Genomic DNA, 15,364 nt, shown 5'->3' with positions numbered 1-15,364 from the left:
AAACTTAAATAAACAACCCCACATCTAAAAGAACTAGAAAAAGAACAGCAAGTAAAGCCCAGAGAAAGTAGAAGGAAGGAAATAATAAAGATCAGAGTGGAAGTAAATGACATAGAGGCACATAAAACACAATACAGAGGATCAATGAAACCAAGAGCTGGTTTTTTGAAAAGGTAAACAAGATTGATGAACCTTTAACCAGATTCACCAAGAAAAAAGGAGAGAGTTCTCAAATAAATAAAATTAGAAATGGGAGTGGAGAAGTAACAACTGACACAACAGAAATACAAAATATTGTAAGAAAATACTATGAAGAACTGTATGCCAAAAGATTAGATAACCTAGGTAAAATGGACAAATTCCTTGAAACATATAATCTTTCAAAAATCAATCTGTAAGAATCAGAAAACCTAAACAGACTGATTGCAACAAATGAGATAGAAACCATTATAAAAAAAAACTTTCAACAAATAAAAGCCCTGGGCCAGATGGCTTCAGGTGAATTCTATTAAATATTCAAAGAAGAACTAACTCTTGTCTTTCTCAAACTATTTCAAAAAATTCAAGAGGTGGAAAGACTTTCCAGCTCCTTTAATGAGGCGAGCATAATTCTGATTCTGAAACCAGGCAAAGATAACACAAAGAAAGAAAAATATAGGCCAATATTCTTGATGAATTTAGATGCTAAAATTCTCAACAAAATATTAGCAAACCAAATCCAGCAATACATGAAAAAAATCATACATCATGATCAAGTCACATTTATTCTGGGAGGCAAAGCTGGTACAATATTGGTAAATCAATCAATGTGATTCATCACATAAACTAAAAGGAGAAAAACAACATGATAATACCAACAGATGCAGAAAAAGCATTGATAAAATCCAGAACCCACTTATGATCAAAACTCTCAGCAAAGTGGGAATACAGGAAACATACTTCAACATGAAAAAGGTCATCTGTGACAAACCCACAGCCAACATCATACTCAATGGGCAAAAATGAAAAGCAATGCCCTAAAGATCAGGAATAAGGCAGGGGTGCCCCCTTTCACCACTCTTATTCAACATGGTGCTGGAAGTCCTAGTCACAGCAATCAGACAAGAAGAAAAGATAAAAGGCATCCAAATTGGAAAAGAAGAAGTAAAAATATAATTATTTGCTGATGATATGATAGTGTATATAGAAAACCCTAAAGTTTCAGTCAAAAAAGTACTGGACTTGATAAATGAATTTAGCAAGGTGGCAGGATATAAAATTAAAATTCAGAAATCAGAGTCATTTTTATATACCAACAATGAACTGTCTGAAAGAGAAATTAAGATAACAATTCCCTTCACTATTGCAGGAAAAAAAATAAAGTACCTAGGAGTAAATTTAACCATTGAGATTAAAGACTTGTACTCAGAAAATTATAAAACATTGATAAAAGAAATCAAGGAAGATACAAACAAGTGGAAGCATATACCGTGTTTATGGATAGGAAGAATAAATATCATTAAAATATCTATATTATCCAAAGCAATTTATAAGTTCAATGCAATTTCTATTAAAATACCAATGACGTATTTCAAAGATATAAAACAAATATTCCAAAAATTTATATGGAACCAGAAAAGAACACAAATAACATCAGCAATCTTGAAAATGAAGAATAAATTGGTGATATCACACTTCCTGATATCAAGTTATACTAGAAGTCCATTGTAGTCAAAACAGCTTGGTACTGGCATAAGAACAGGCATATAGATCAATGGAACAGAACAGAGATCCCAGAAATAAACCCACATCTTTATACACAATTGATACTTGACAAAGGAGGTAAGAGCATACAGTGGAGTATAGACAGTCTCTTTAACAAATGGTGTTGGGAAAATTGGATAGCTACCTCCAAGAAAATGAAACTAGACCACCAATTTATACCATTCACAAAAATAAATTCAAAATGGATAAAAGGCTTAAATGTAAGTTGTGAAACCATAAGCATCTTAGAAGAAAATATAGGCAGTAAACTAGACATCTCTCGCAGCAATATATTTGCTGATTTATCTACATGGGCAAGTGAAATAAAGGACAGGATGAACAAATGGGACTGTTTCAAACTAAAAAGCTTTTGAACAGCTAAAGACAATATAAACAAAATAAAAAGGCAATCAACACAATGGGAGAACATACTCAAAAATATGTCTAATAAGGGATTAATAATCAAAATTTATAAAGAACTTGTAAAACTCAACACCAGGAAGATAAACAATCCAGTCTAAATGGACAAAACAAATGAATAGACATTTCTCCAAGAAGGACATAAAGATGGCCAATAGGCAGATGAAAAAATGTTCAACATCACTAATCATTAGAGAAATGCAAATTAAAACCACAATGAGATACCACCTCACACCAGTCAGAATGGCGCTCATTAACAAAACAGCACATGATAGGTGCTGGTGAGGATGTGGAGAAAAGGAAACCCTCCTGCACTGCTGGTGGGAATGCAGACTGGTGCAGCCACTGTGGAAAACAGTATAGAGATTTCTCAAAGAAATAAAAATAGAACTGACCCAGCCAACCCACTTTTAGGAATATATCCCAAGAACACCACATCACTGATTCAAAGAAGAAATGCACCCCCGTGTTTAAGCCGAATTGTTTACAACAGCCAAGGTCTGTAAACAGCCCAAGTGTCCATCAGTGGATGAATGGATTAAAAAGCAATGGTACATATACACAGTAGAATTCTATGGGGCTCTGAAGAGGGAAGAGATCTTCTTGCCTTTTGTGACAACATGAATGGACCTGGGAACTATTATATTAAGTGAAATAAGTCAGGCAAAGAAAGAAAAATATCATATGACCTCACTCATTTGAGGAATCCAATGAACAATGTGAACTGAGGAACAGAACAGAGACAGAGGTGGGATCAAAGGGACCAGAGGGAAAGAGGACAGAGGGAAAGGGGATGACAGGATAGGATAATCTTGGACGGAAGTGGGGAGGGCATTGTGGAAAGGTGGGGAAGGGAGATGTGGAGGGGAACAGAAGGGAGGAGGGATGCACTTGGGGGGACACCAGAATCTATGTAAACACAATAATTTAAAATCAATAAGAAGAAAAGAACAATTGGAAAAAAATAAAAGAGTTAATGCAGGGCCTGGCTGGTTGGTCCAGAGTATGAAAGTCCTGAGTTCGATTTCTGATCAGGACACACAAGGAGAAACCACTATCTGCTTCTTCAACAACCCTCTCCCCATCTCTCTCTGTCTCTTGCCCTCCCACAGCCATGATTTGAATGGTTCAAGTACAGTAGGCCCTGGGCATTGAGGATGGCTCCATAGCCTCTCCTTAGGTGCTAAAATAGCTCAGTTACTGAGCAACAGGGCAGCAGTCCAGCATACCCTGGTAGGGGGCTTGCCGGGTGGATCCCTATCAGAGGGGCATGTGGGAGTTTGTCTCTGTCTCCTGCAACTCACTTAATAAAAAAATAAAAAATAAATAAATAAATATAAAAAAGAGTTAATGCAGCCCTGGCCTGATAACTCATTTAGCTGGAGCTTCATCTTGAAGTAACAGAGGTTACTCGTTCAATCCCCAGTCAGGGAATATACAGGAACAACTTGACATTCCCGTCTCTCTGTTTCTTTCTCCAAGTTAATGCATATAAAATACCTAAAATGTTTTTTAGCAAAAATTTTGCTCTCCGGAAATGTTAATTATCTCTCTTTTGGACAGAGTATGTGTGATAGAAGTTTTGCTTACAATCTTCTTCTGAAGCTGTTTAACACAATTTATCTTTAACTTATTAAAATTTCTCACATATCAAGTTTTTCTAAAAAGTATGCTTTTAGTGGTAGAGTGTCGGCCTGGCATGCAGGAGTCCTGGGTTCGATTCCAGTCCAGGGCACACAGAAGAAGCGCCCATCTGCTTCTCCATCCCTCCCCCTCTCCTTCCTCTCTGTCTCTCTCTTCCCCTCCCGCAGCCAAGGCTCCACTGGAGCAAAGTTTTCCTGGGCGTTGAGGATGGCTCTGATTGCGGCAGAGCGACGCCCCAAGATGGGCAGAGCATCGCCCCCTGGTGCGCATGCCGGTGGATCCCGGTCGGGTGCATGCAGCAGTCTGTCTGACTGCCTCCCCGTTTCCAGGTTCGGAAAAAAAAAAAAAAAAAAAAAAAAAAAAAAAGTATGCTTTTTGGTACCATGTGATTTATAAGTAATTAAATTAACCTCAACATTACATTATTCTTATCCTTATATTCTTCATGGATTCCTAATCAATATTTTGTGTTTAGTTAATAAAATAGATTTAGCTCAGAATCGGACTCCAATCACTTCAAACAAAACACTTTAAATCTATAATATGTTAATTAAATTATATACAAATTTTTTAGTTTATAAATTATCTACTTTAATATTCTAATGTTTAATTATTAGAATACATAAAAACTATATCCAACTTCTTTTATATTATATGGAAATAAAATTGCTAGCACAAGTGTATCCTGAAATACACTTTATTAATGAGAACAGAACAAATATAAATTTAAGATTTACTGGTATTTAAATGGACATATTTTCTTGTGTTCATTCAATGGAGGTTTATAGAGTGTATACCATATGTAAGACACTGCACACTCAGAATATTAACTTTAGGACTAAGCTAAAATACCAGCCATGATTACAAATAACATTGCAGATTCCCTTGATATTTTGTATTTTAGGTTCTTATAAGACTTTTAATAGGTTTTATTCTACTCTAAACATCAAACAATTACTTAAAAATTTTTGTCTTGATATTGTTTATAGTCTATTTCCTTTTCACACTAAGATATTAAAAACCATTTTATTCAATCAAAACATTCCATTTCTTTGTGATATTTTCTCTAATGATGTTGCCACCATGGCAACTGAAGCTCTCAATAACAATACCATACAAGCAACCAGATTGAATTATGTTGATAGAATTTTGAAGTAATTAGATTATGAAGCTGCTTTGTCTTTTCTAGTTCAAAGATTTGTGTAACATTTCTAAACAAATTATTCTGAAAATATTAGCTTGTGTACTTTAATCAGTTCTTGTCATCTGACTCTATTATCACTGTCATACAATCTTCCATCATATACATGTTACAGAATTGCCTAGTTGATTCTTATAAATTCAATGCTTATCTCTTGTTATGAATTTCATTTGATATCTCTTTCTCACATCTTCTTGGTTTTGTGGATATGTTTTAGAACATAGAGCATCAGAGACTATAGGTAAGATAATTTATCTTATTTAGCTCAGACAAGCTGGACATACCAGACAGTATACTATAACTTGGAGGCTTACCCTTTATTTCTTTCTATTTTGCAAAGGTTTTCTATTCATGCATGGATTCTTAGGATATTTGTGTTATTTTGATTTTAACAAAATGTGTTTAAAGTTGGGTCTGTGTCCATATGTAAAGGATTCCATCCATAAATTCCTTGGTGTGAGTTGCTCAGTGATGTTGGTCCAGGGAAAGATACATGGCTGGAAACCTGTCACTTATCGATCTATACTGTGTCACAGTTTTCCATCACTGTGGATGCGCAAGTGTAAATGAGTGTCAGAAAATAGATGACTTGAACCATGTTTTCCTTAGGACATTGAAGTTGCCTGGAGAACATTTCAGTTTGTTATTGGAACAGAGCTATTAATCCAGACATAGCAAATAAAAGGTTATAGTACCCAAAGCACAAGGAGGAACTACTGAGTAAGGCCAAAGATATAGCTGTGTACTAGCTCTTCCTTCTTTTAAAACAGAGCATGAACACAAAAATGTCGAGGTAATAGCAACTGATACACTGAAGGCTAACAAAAAAATACTCTTGCCTGAAATTTCTAGGTGACCTTTAACAAAGGCTTTTTGTGTTTTTTGATCTGAGTAATATATCCAGTATTATAACAGGATAGCTAAATAGAGATTAAATTTTGATGTATGAAAAAACAACAGTCTTTTGTTTTAATAAAATAAAGATATATTGCTTTCAGAAAAAAAAAGTGTCTAGCTATAAATTAATAACTACTGATTATGATGATTGACTCAAAAGAGACTAATGCTTTAAAAATCTCAATTGGCTTGAAATAATGTAAATTCTTTAACAAAATTTATATGAGTTATTTTTAAATTGCAACCAAATATATACAAATACAGTGATTTACATTTTATCAGTTACATTAGAAATTTTCTGTATATGAACTCAACTCACATTGAAAGGAGCCACTAGGCTCTGGCTAGTTGGCTCAGCAGTAGATTATTGACCTGGCATGTGGAAGTCCCAGGTTTGATTCCTGGCCAGGCACACAGGAGAAGCACCCTACTGCTTCTCCACCCTTCCCCCTCTCCTTTCTTTTTATCTCTCCCTTCCCTTCCCCTTGCCAAGGTTCCATTGGAACAAAGTTGGCCCAGGAGCTGAGGATGGTTCCATGTCCTCTGCCTCAGGTGCTAGAATGGCTCTGATTGCCGTGGAGCAATGCCCCAGATGGGCAGAACATTCCCCCCTGGTGAGCATGCTGGGTGGTGGATCCCAGTTGGGTGCATTAGGGAATCTGTCTGCCTGTCTCCCCCCACCGTCCTCCCCTTAGCCCTTGTTTCTCACTACGGAGGTGGGGGGGAAGGAGCCACTAAATAAAGTCAATCACAAAATTTAATCAAACTCTCAAAAGTACATTTGTGAATATCAAATTGAATTGTATGTACAATTTTAAATTAAAATTTCTCTGTCAGGCTTATTTCCTCATAGTTTTTTAGCTTTCCTCTTACATCTTAATATTATTTGCTATCCAAGGTAAGTTAATTACTTACCTAACCAACCATGTACAGAAATATTTTAGTATATGTGCTGCCAAAGCGAGCACTACAGAAAATTTTAAATATCACAGATCTTGTTATAACTTCAGTGATAGAGTTTCTGACTATTAGAGTAGAGAAAATACTAATTATGCTTGTTAATTTTAGTAAATTTACAGATAAGAATACCTCATGTCATATAAATATTGACTACACTTAGTATAAAAGTAATTTTGTAAACAAAGGAGAACTTATAGAATCAAAGTTAATAAAGAAGAAAAAAAGTCAATGAATACTGATGATTAGAAATAAATGACTTATGTGGCCAAAAAATTAATAAATATAGGGTTGGGGAATAAGTTCGTAGCATTTTTATATTTTCTTTTATTTTACAACAATTTGTTTGCTGTTTGGCAAAGGGTAAGTATTCATTCGATAAAACTCTTTCTGCTCTACAAAACTATGTTCATTGTATTTTTGAGTTATTTAATTTTTTATTAGTTTTTGAGGCTTAGAAATGGAATACCCAGGAGGCAAAAATCAACATTTTCGACACCTGCTCTTCTTTGCTTTTCATCGAGGTCAAAAAGCTGCCGAAGCAGCCCGGGACATTTGCGACGTGTATGGAGAAGGTGTCATAGGCGAGTCTACAGCACGGAAATGGTTTGCAAAGTTCAAAAATGGCGACTTTGACGTGACACATGCCGCAGCGGAAGGCCTTCTGAATTCGATGAAGAACTGGGAAATGCTCGAAAAGAATGCCACGGTCAACAAGGAGCTCTACATTGCCCAGCTACACCGCATGAATGAGGCTATTCGACTGAAAAGACCTGATCGACATGGTCAGACCATACTCCTTCACGACAACGCCAGGCCCCATGTTGCACAAGTCGTCAAAGCCGCACTCCAAGAGCTCGAATGGGAGGTCCTTCAGCATCCGCTGTATTCTCCGGACCTTGCACCGACCGATTACCATCTTTTCTGCTCCCTGTCAAACCACATGAAGGGCGTTACCTTCGATAACAAAGAGGTCCTTAAAAACTGGCTCAACAACTTCTTTGACACCAGACCAGGGGATTTTTGGCGGAAAGGCATCAACAAATTGGTCAAGAGGTGGGAAGAGGTTGTAAACAGCAACGGTGAATATATAATTGATTAACTTATTGATATAATTATTGTTTTTTGTTTAAATAAAAGTCTTTGGTAAAAACGCTACGAACTTATTCCCCAACCCAATATTTAATGGAAATTTATATTAAGCAGGAGAGTATTTGCTGGAGACAAAGAGCTGAGAATGTCACCAACGCTGGCCTCAATTTATGTGGAAGAAGTTAATAATATGTTGAAAATTAATTATGATTAAATAATGTTTTGTTAGAATTTTTAAAAAAGTAAATGAAAAGGAATGTTGGCCAAAGAAATGATATATATATATGTATATATATATATATATATGCAAGTTATTTAAATATTAAAGAATAATGTAGAAAATTTCATGGAAAGGATAAGACAATTAAAGCTATAAAATATAAAAGAAAGTAATAAAATTATTTACAGGGATTCATGTATTTAGATTTTTTTTTATCTTCCTCCCTTCTTTGCTTCATATCCCAAACTCACCTTAACAAATACGTAATTGCTAAGGTCGTTTGCTTCCTTCACCTGTTTCAGATAAAGCTTACTTCCTTGAAGTCATCCTAATTCTCCTTGTATCTTTCTTATTTTTCTACTTCAAACTGTTACAACCACAACCTTTGTAAAGCAATCTGAGTAGTCTTTCTGTGTTTAAAGAACTTCAACCGACTATTATGTTCTTAAATATAATCTATTTAATGACAGGCACTCACTATCTGGACCTGCTTTATCTTTTCAGTCCATTTTTTTTTTAACGGAGACTCTACCACTCTCAACTAATTATAGTTTTCTACATATATTTTACAGTTAATTCTGTCATTGACCTTGTATACGGCTCATTCACCAGAAACATGGCTTTTGTTACTTCACCTACCTCTGCCCTGCTTATCATTAAATGCTTGTATTAGAGCTCCCCTGTTCCATAAGATTGTCCACATTATCATCCTGTTATTTAGTGAGGGGCCCAAGAGAGAGAAAGATAGAGAGAGTGTGTGTGTGTGCCTTATGTATATAATCTCAGCTCCTGAACATATTTTTTTATTTATAAACATATTATTATTTAAACAACTTTATCAAACAACTTATATACAATAAACTGTACATATTTAATGTATAAAATTTGGTGAGTCTCAACACATTTATACACTTATGAAACTATCGTTAGAGTAAAAAAAGTAAACTTATCCATCACCGTCTAAAGTTTTCCTATGACCTAATATAATTCATCCTTCTCTGCATCTACTACCTCATCCCCAAACAACCACTGATCTGCATTTCTCACAATACATTAGTTTGTCTTTTAAACATTTGTGTAAATGGAATCATAGATGTGGGTGCATTTTTTGTCTTACTTTTATCATCACAATAACTTCGAGCATCATCCATGTTGCTGAATGTTGCAATGATAGGTCTGTTTAATTACTGCGAAGGTTTTTTTTATTGAATTTATTAGAGTGACACCAGTTAATATAATCATACAACATACATTTCACATGCGTAATCTACAACACATTTCTGTCTACCATATTGTGTGCTGAGAAGAATTTACTATATATTGCATGGATATACAACAAAGTTGTTTATCCATTACATGTTAATGGGAGTTGATTTGTAAATAAAACTGTAATCAACATTTGCATGTAAGCTTTTGTGTAGACATGTGCTTTTGTTTCCCTTACAAGATTGTAGAATGGCTGGTTCTATCAGGGGATTATGATTAACCTTTTTTTTTTTTCTGTATTTTTCTGAAGCTGGAAACGGGGAGAGACAGTCAGACAGACTCCTGCATGCGCCCGACCGGAATCCACCTGGCACGCCCACCAGGGGCGACGCTCTGCCCACCAGGGGGCGATGCTCTGCCCCTCCGGGGCGTCGCTCTGCTGCGACCAGAGCCACTGTAGTGCCTGGGGCAGAGGCCAAGGAGCCATCCCCAGCACCCGGGGCCATCTTTGCTCCAATGGAACCTTGACTGCAGGAGGGGAAGAGAGAGACAGAGAGGAAGGAGGGGGGGGTGGAGAAGCAATGGGCGCTTCTCCTATGTGCCCTGGCCGGGAATCGAACCCGGGTCCCCTGCATGCCAGGCTGTCACTCTACCGCTGAGCCAACCGGCCAGGGCCTATGATTAACTTTTTTAAAGAAAATAACAATCTGTTTTCCAAAATAGTTGGATCATTTTGCATTCTATGGGAGTTCTAATCTCTATTCTTGCGAACACTTGAATGAGCAGTCTTTTTAATTCCAGCCATTCAAATTGGTTGTAGTATCCGATTGTGGTTTCATTTGCATTTTCCTAATGACAAATGATGTTGAGCAGCTTAACATGTTCTCATTTGCTATCCATGTATCTTCTTTGAGGAAGTATGTAGATTATTTGCCTATTGGTGAGGGAGGATATTTGTCTTTTTAGTACTGTATTTTAAAAATATTTATATATTCTAGATACAGGTCTTTGTAGAATTTGTGGGGGGTTTTTTGTAAATATTTTCTTCAAGTTTGTGTCTTGCCTTTTCATTAACAGTGTCATTTGAAACAAAAAGCCCCACAAATTTTGAAGAAGTTCCAGCAATCCATTTTTTTTTCCTAACTATGAAGGAGTAATTTCTGAATACTCTAAACTATTTTGCAAGAGTTGTGAGGTCTTTCCATTCTGGTTGGTGAGAATGTAAACTAGTCCTAACCACTGTGTGAATTCTGATGATAGTTTGACCTGTTCTTTGTTTCATGGTTCTTTTCCCACTTTTAAGTAGCTTCCTTACACACATGTGCTGAACAGTGCTCAGCTAAAGACTTGAGAGATCCATCTATATGAGCTCTGCCTCCTTAACTTAAGGAGATCTCTGGGTCTTGTTTGGATTCACCCTCTATGCTCCATGGCCTAATAATATCTTCAGGCAGTAATCTGGAATAATTATAGTACTTAACCCTGTCTGTTTTCCTTTTCTAAGGGTCACTGTGTTGTTTCCTATTGTCCAGTAATTAAAGATATCTGTATTTATTTTGTCCAGTCTTTTAAGTGCTTGAAGCAAGAGAATAAATCTAGTTTGTTACATCACCATGGCCAGAAGCAGAAGTCTGTAATTGTCCTTTTGTAGGATTATATTCTTTGACAAGATTTGAACTTCTTGAAGGTATAGGATCTAATTTACATTTAGTATTCAACAAGTATTTGTGGAATAAAATAATGTATTTTTCTGAATCCATATGATTTATTTAAAAGTGAGAATGCCTGCTTTTACTTTATTCTTCTACTTTAATCTCAATCAATTCTATTGGGAATCTCTAAGATGAGTAAAGAAGCAAAGAGTAGAAACTAGAATACCAGCTCTTTACCTGCTATTGGGCATTTCTTTGCTTTCTTTTATTCCTTGTTGTTTTTAACTTGCTAAGCTCAGCTTTGGAAAAATACAAGGTAAACATGGTATTTTAAAGTGTTTTTCCCCACTGAGGAAGAAGAAAGGGGCTGGAGCCATGAAATGTAGAATAATAAAAGGCTTTATTGAGTACAGAGAGCATCCCATCTAATGAGGTTCCCTAGCCCCCGGGACAGAGGCTTGGGAGGTCATATAGGGCAGTGGTCCCCAACCTTTTCTGGGGCACAGACCGGTTTAATGTCAGAAAATATTTCCACGAACCGGCCTTTAGGGTGGGACGGATAAATGTATCACGTGACCGAGACAAGCGTCAAGAGTGATTCTTAGGCGGATGTAACAGAGGGAATCTGGTTATTTTTTAAAAATAAAACATCGTTCAGACTTAAATATAAATAAAATGGATATAATGTAAGTTATTTATTCTTTCTCTGTGGACCGATACCGGTCTGTGGCCCGGGGGTTGGGGACCACTGATATAGGGTGACCCATGTGGGGGATATTTAAAGGGTCTCTAGGGTGGTCGAGCTAATATGACATGGTGAAATCTCACTGGCTGATGGACAGTCACTTTTTACCAAAGGATTCCTGGGAAGTTTCTTTTGGCGTGCCTGGAAGTGGGTGGTTATAGCCAAGTTCCTGGGTCTGGGTTCCTTACGTGACCATCCTCCATTGCTGACCACCCCACAGTACTTATTTTCAAGTAGTTTAAGTGAATGAATATACTAATAGAAAAGAGCCAGACCACATATTAATATAAAACTCTGATCTACATCCGGTAGTAACTAGCCCAAGAATCCAAACCACAATCTCTATCACCTTTGGCCCAAAAGAGTCTGGACTTGATCAGTAACAGATACCTTTCCTAATTTCTGCCCCTGCTTCCAATTTAGATCCAGCCAGAGAAAGCTAAACATACTTTTCTAACCAATTACAAATGATGTCTCATTTCAGTTAGCTTGTCTCCAGTTTCCCCATGCCAATATAGCAATCAGGGCATACCTGACAGTACTCCCTCTCTTTTTTCTCTATAAAGCTTTTGACATATCTGCCTGCCTTTGAGTCTCTGCCAAATGCAAGTGATGTTGGCTGACTCCCCTGCTTAACAAGCTTTGATAAAATAGCCTGTGCTTGTTCTCATTTGGGTGGTCTTCATTTATTTCCAGAGTCAAAGTTTAGTGAGTAATGTAGCACACAAGTGATAAGTCATGAAAAAGAGGAACTGTGCTTATAGAAGGGAACATAAACTAGGGTTTTCGTGGTGAGCAATGCAACTGAACTAAAAATTCTAGATGTTGAAGTAACTTAAGATTTTATATTTTATTCATTGATATATTTTGATAAAGAAATTTCCCCTCTCATTTTATGAATATTTATCTCTTGTATTTGTTTTCTTTGGGTAAAAATTTTGGAATCTTTATGTACTATGAAAATCATGACACTATGAGAGAAAAATTAATATGTCTTTTATTCATTACCTATTATTGCTTTATTTTACTCCATTACCACATTACATCCTAGAAAGATAGTAAAAGAAAATAGTACTTATTGCATACCCATCTGGTGTCACATATAATACTAGAAATTTCCATAACTGAAATCTTATTTATTTTTTAGAATTCTTATTTCTATGAAAATACTGTTATCCTTATTTCAGAAGCAATAAAACTGAAACACAAAGAACTAAAATAATTAGTACAAGGTCACAAAACTAGCAAAGTGCTGAACCCTAATATAAACACAGGTCTCTCTATAGAATGAGGTTTTTCAACCTCGTTTGTGCTGGTGACAGGCATTTGGGCCACTTGATTCCTTGTTGTGCTATCCTGTGCACTGCAGGATGTTTAGAGGCATTCCTGGCTCCCTCCCTCTAGATGCCAGTTATACTCCCCAGTAACGACTATCAAAATGTTTCCAGACATTGTCAAAACTTTCCTGGGGGTAAAAATTATGCCTGGTAAGAACCACCCATAGTTGTAGGATAACAGTTCTTAGTATTTGCATTTCATTAGCTAACAATTTTTCATATTAGATTATTTCCATAATATGTTTCATTGAACTTCTTAAGCTCTGGTTGATTGGCTCAGTGGATAAAGCATTGGCCTAGCCTGCGGACATTTCATCCCCAGTCAGGGCACATGTGAGAAGTGACCTTCTGCTTTTCTTCTCCTCCTTCTCCCCCTTATCTTTCTCTTCCTCTCTCACAGCTAATGGCTCAACTGTTTCTAGTATTGCCCCAGGCACTGAGGATAGCTGGTTGGTCTCAGCGTTAGCCTCAAGCACTGAGGGTAGATGCTAGACTGGAGCATTGGACCCAGATGGAGGTTGTTGGGTGGATCCTGATTGGGAAGCATGCAGGAGTCTGTTTCTCTATCTCCCCTCCTCTCACTTAAAAACAAACAGCCTGACCAGGCAGTGGCGCAGTGGATAGCACACCAGAATGGGATGTAGAGGACCCAGGTTCGAGACCCCGAGGTTGCCAGCTTGAGCTTGGGCTCATCTGATGTGAGCAAAGCTCACCAGTTTGGACCCAAGGTCACTGGCTTGAGTGAGGGGTTACTTGGTCTGCTGAAGGCCCATGGTCAAGGCACATATAAGAAAGCAATCAATGAACAACTAAGGTGTCGCAACAAAAAACTGGTGATTGATGCTTCTCATCTCTCTCCATTCCTGTTTGTCCCTATCTATCCCTCTCTCTAACTCTTGCTTTGTTTCTGTAAAACAAACAAAGACTTCTTGAAACAAGGGTGTGAACACACACAAGCACATAAACACACACACACATATAAACATACATACACACACATCCCTCACTCACAACCTTCCCCTGCTTCTGCATGACCCTGTAAATTCACTAATACAATTAGAATTGATTTTTTTCAGCAGGGAATTCACTTTTAGTTTTGTAATTGTTGTCTTGGTAGTGGATGTACTTAAGAAGGCCCCATAGGAGATTCTGACACAAGACCTGATTGTTACAGTCTGCAATCACATGGAAAGAAAACTAAATTTATGGTAAACTTCCCATCAGTTTTTTTCTTGTTTTTAGAACTCTTTAAATTAGTCAACCTTGCTCTCTGTTACTCTCTCACAATGGTCTCTCCCCACTGACCTTACTTTCATTCGTTTTTACTTCTTCCCTTTTCCTCTTTTCTCTCCATTCCTCTCCCATCTCTTGTTTTTCTGTGTTCTCTTTGTTTTCTCCTTCTCTCTGAGAGTCCTTTAGGGTACTAAATACATAGATATAAGGATTCTTTTTCTCTGTTTCTCCATTTCCCTCTCTCCCTCAGTCTGTCTTCTCTCTTTTGCCACTGGAGCTCCCTGCCAGCGCAGCTGTCCCATCCAGCCTTTGATGCTGTGCTGTTATCTTTGGCACCAGCTCACAGGCTTTCCTGGGCTGAAATTGGAATTCTTCCATCCCCATCTCCTTTCTTTTGTCCCGCAATATGGTGATCCTGGAGGCCACTCAGCTGCCTCCCAATATTAGAGTAGGTGACAAGACAGGGAATAACTCTCTGAAGCTGGTGCTAAGCAGCTGAACATCTTACAATGGTGAACACCTTTGTTGTTGCTAATACCTTTTCCCAAACACACAGGGGGTATTTAGAAATGCATTTCAGCACCTCTCACTTTTTCCTCAGCTAGCTGTGGTAGCTGGCAGCAGTTTTCTAGAAAGTACTTATCTTTGAAAATCAGATTGAGCTGAAATTATCCTCATTTTATTGTAAAACCTGAGACTGGAAGCAATATAATTTTCGTAGTCCATAGGGTGTGCCAAGTATTTTTCAACTGCACAGTAAAAACGAGCTGAATAACGGGATGTGAGAACCTGAAATAAAGAATGTATGTGACTAACACCACTTTGAGCACATGTTCCTCTTCTTAAAAACTCATTTCCTATTTGGAACTGAATAAAAAGTATACATTAACTCTGAACCTTAGACACACTCTTTGATAAGAAAGAATTGACTCTGATCTTCAAGTCAATGGTGCAGTATCAAAGGGTGTGGAATTATTTTGGCCTGTAATGTCTGAACACGGATTCAGAATTGGTTGA

This window comes from Saccopteryx bilineata, chromosome 3, assembly GCF_036850765.1.
Source record: "Saccopteryx bilineata isolate mSacBil1 chromosome 3, mSacBil1_pri_phased_curated, whole genome shotgun sequence".
Classification (NCBI taxonomy): Eukaryota; Metazoa; Chordata; class Mammalia; order Chiroptera; family Emballonuridae; genus Saccopteryx; species Saccopteryx bilineata.
Note: the sequence above shows the minus strand (reverse complement) of the source record.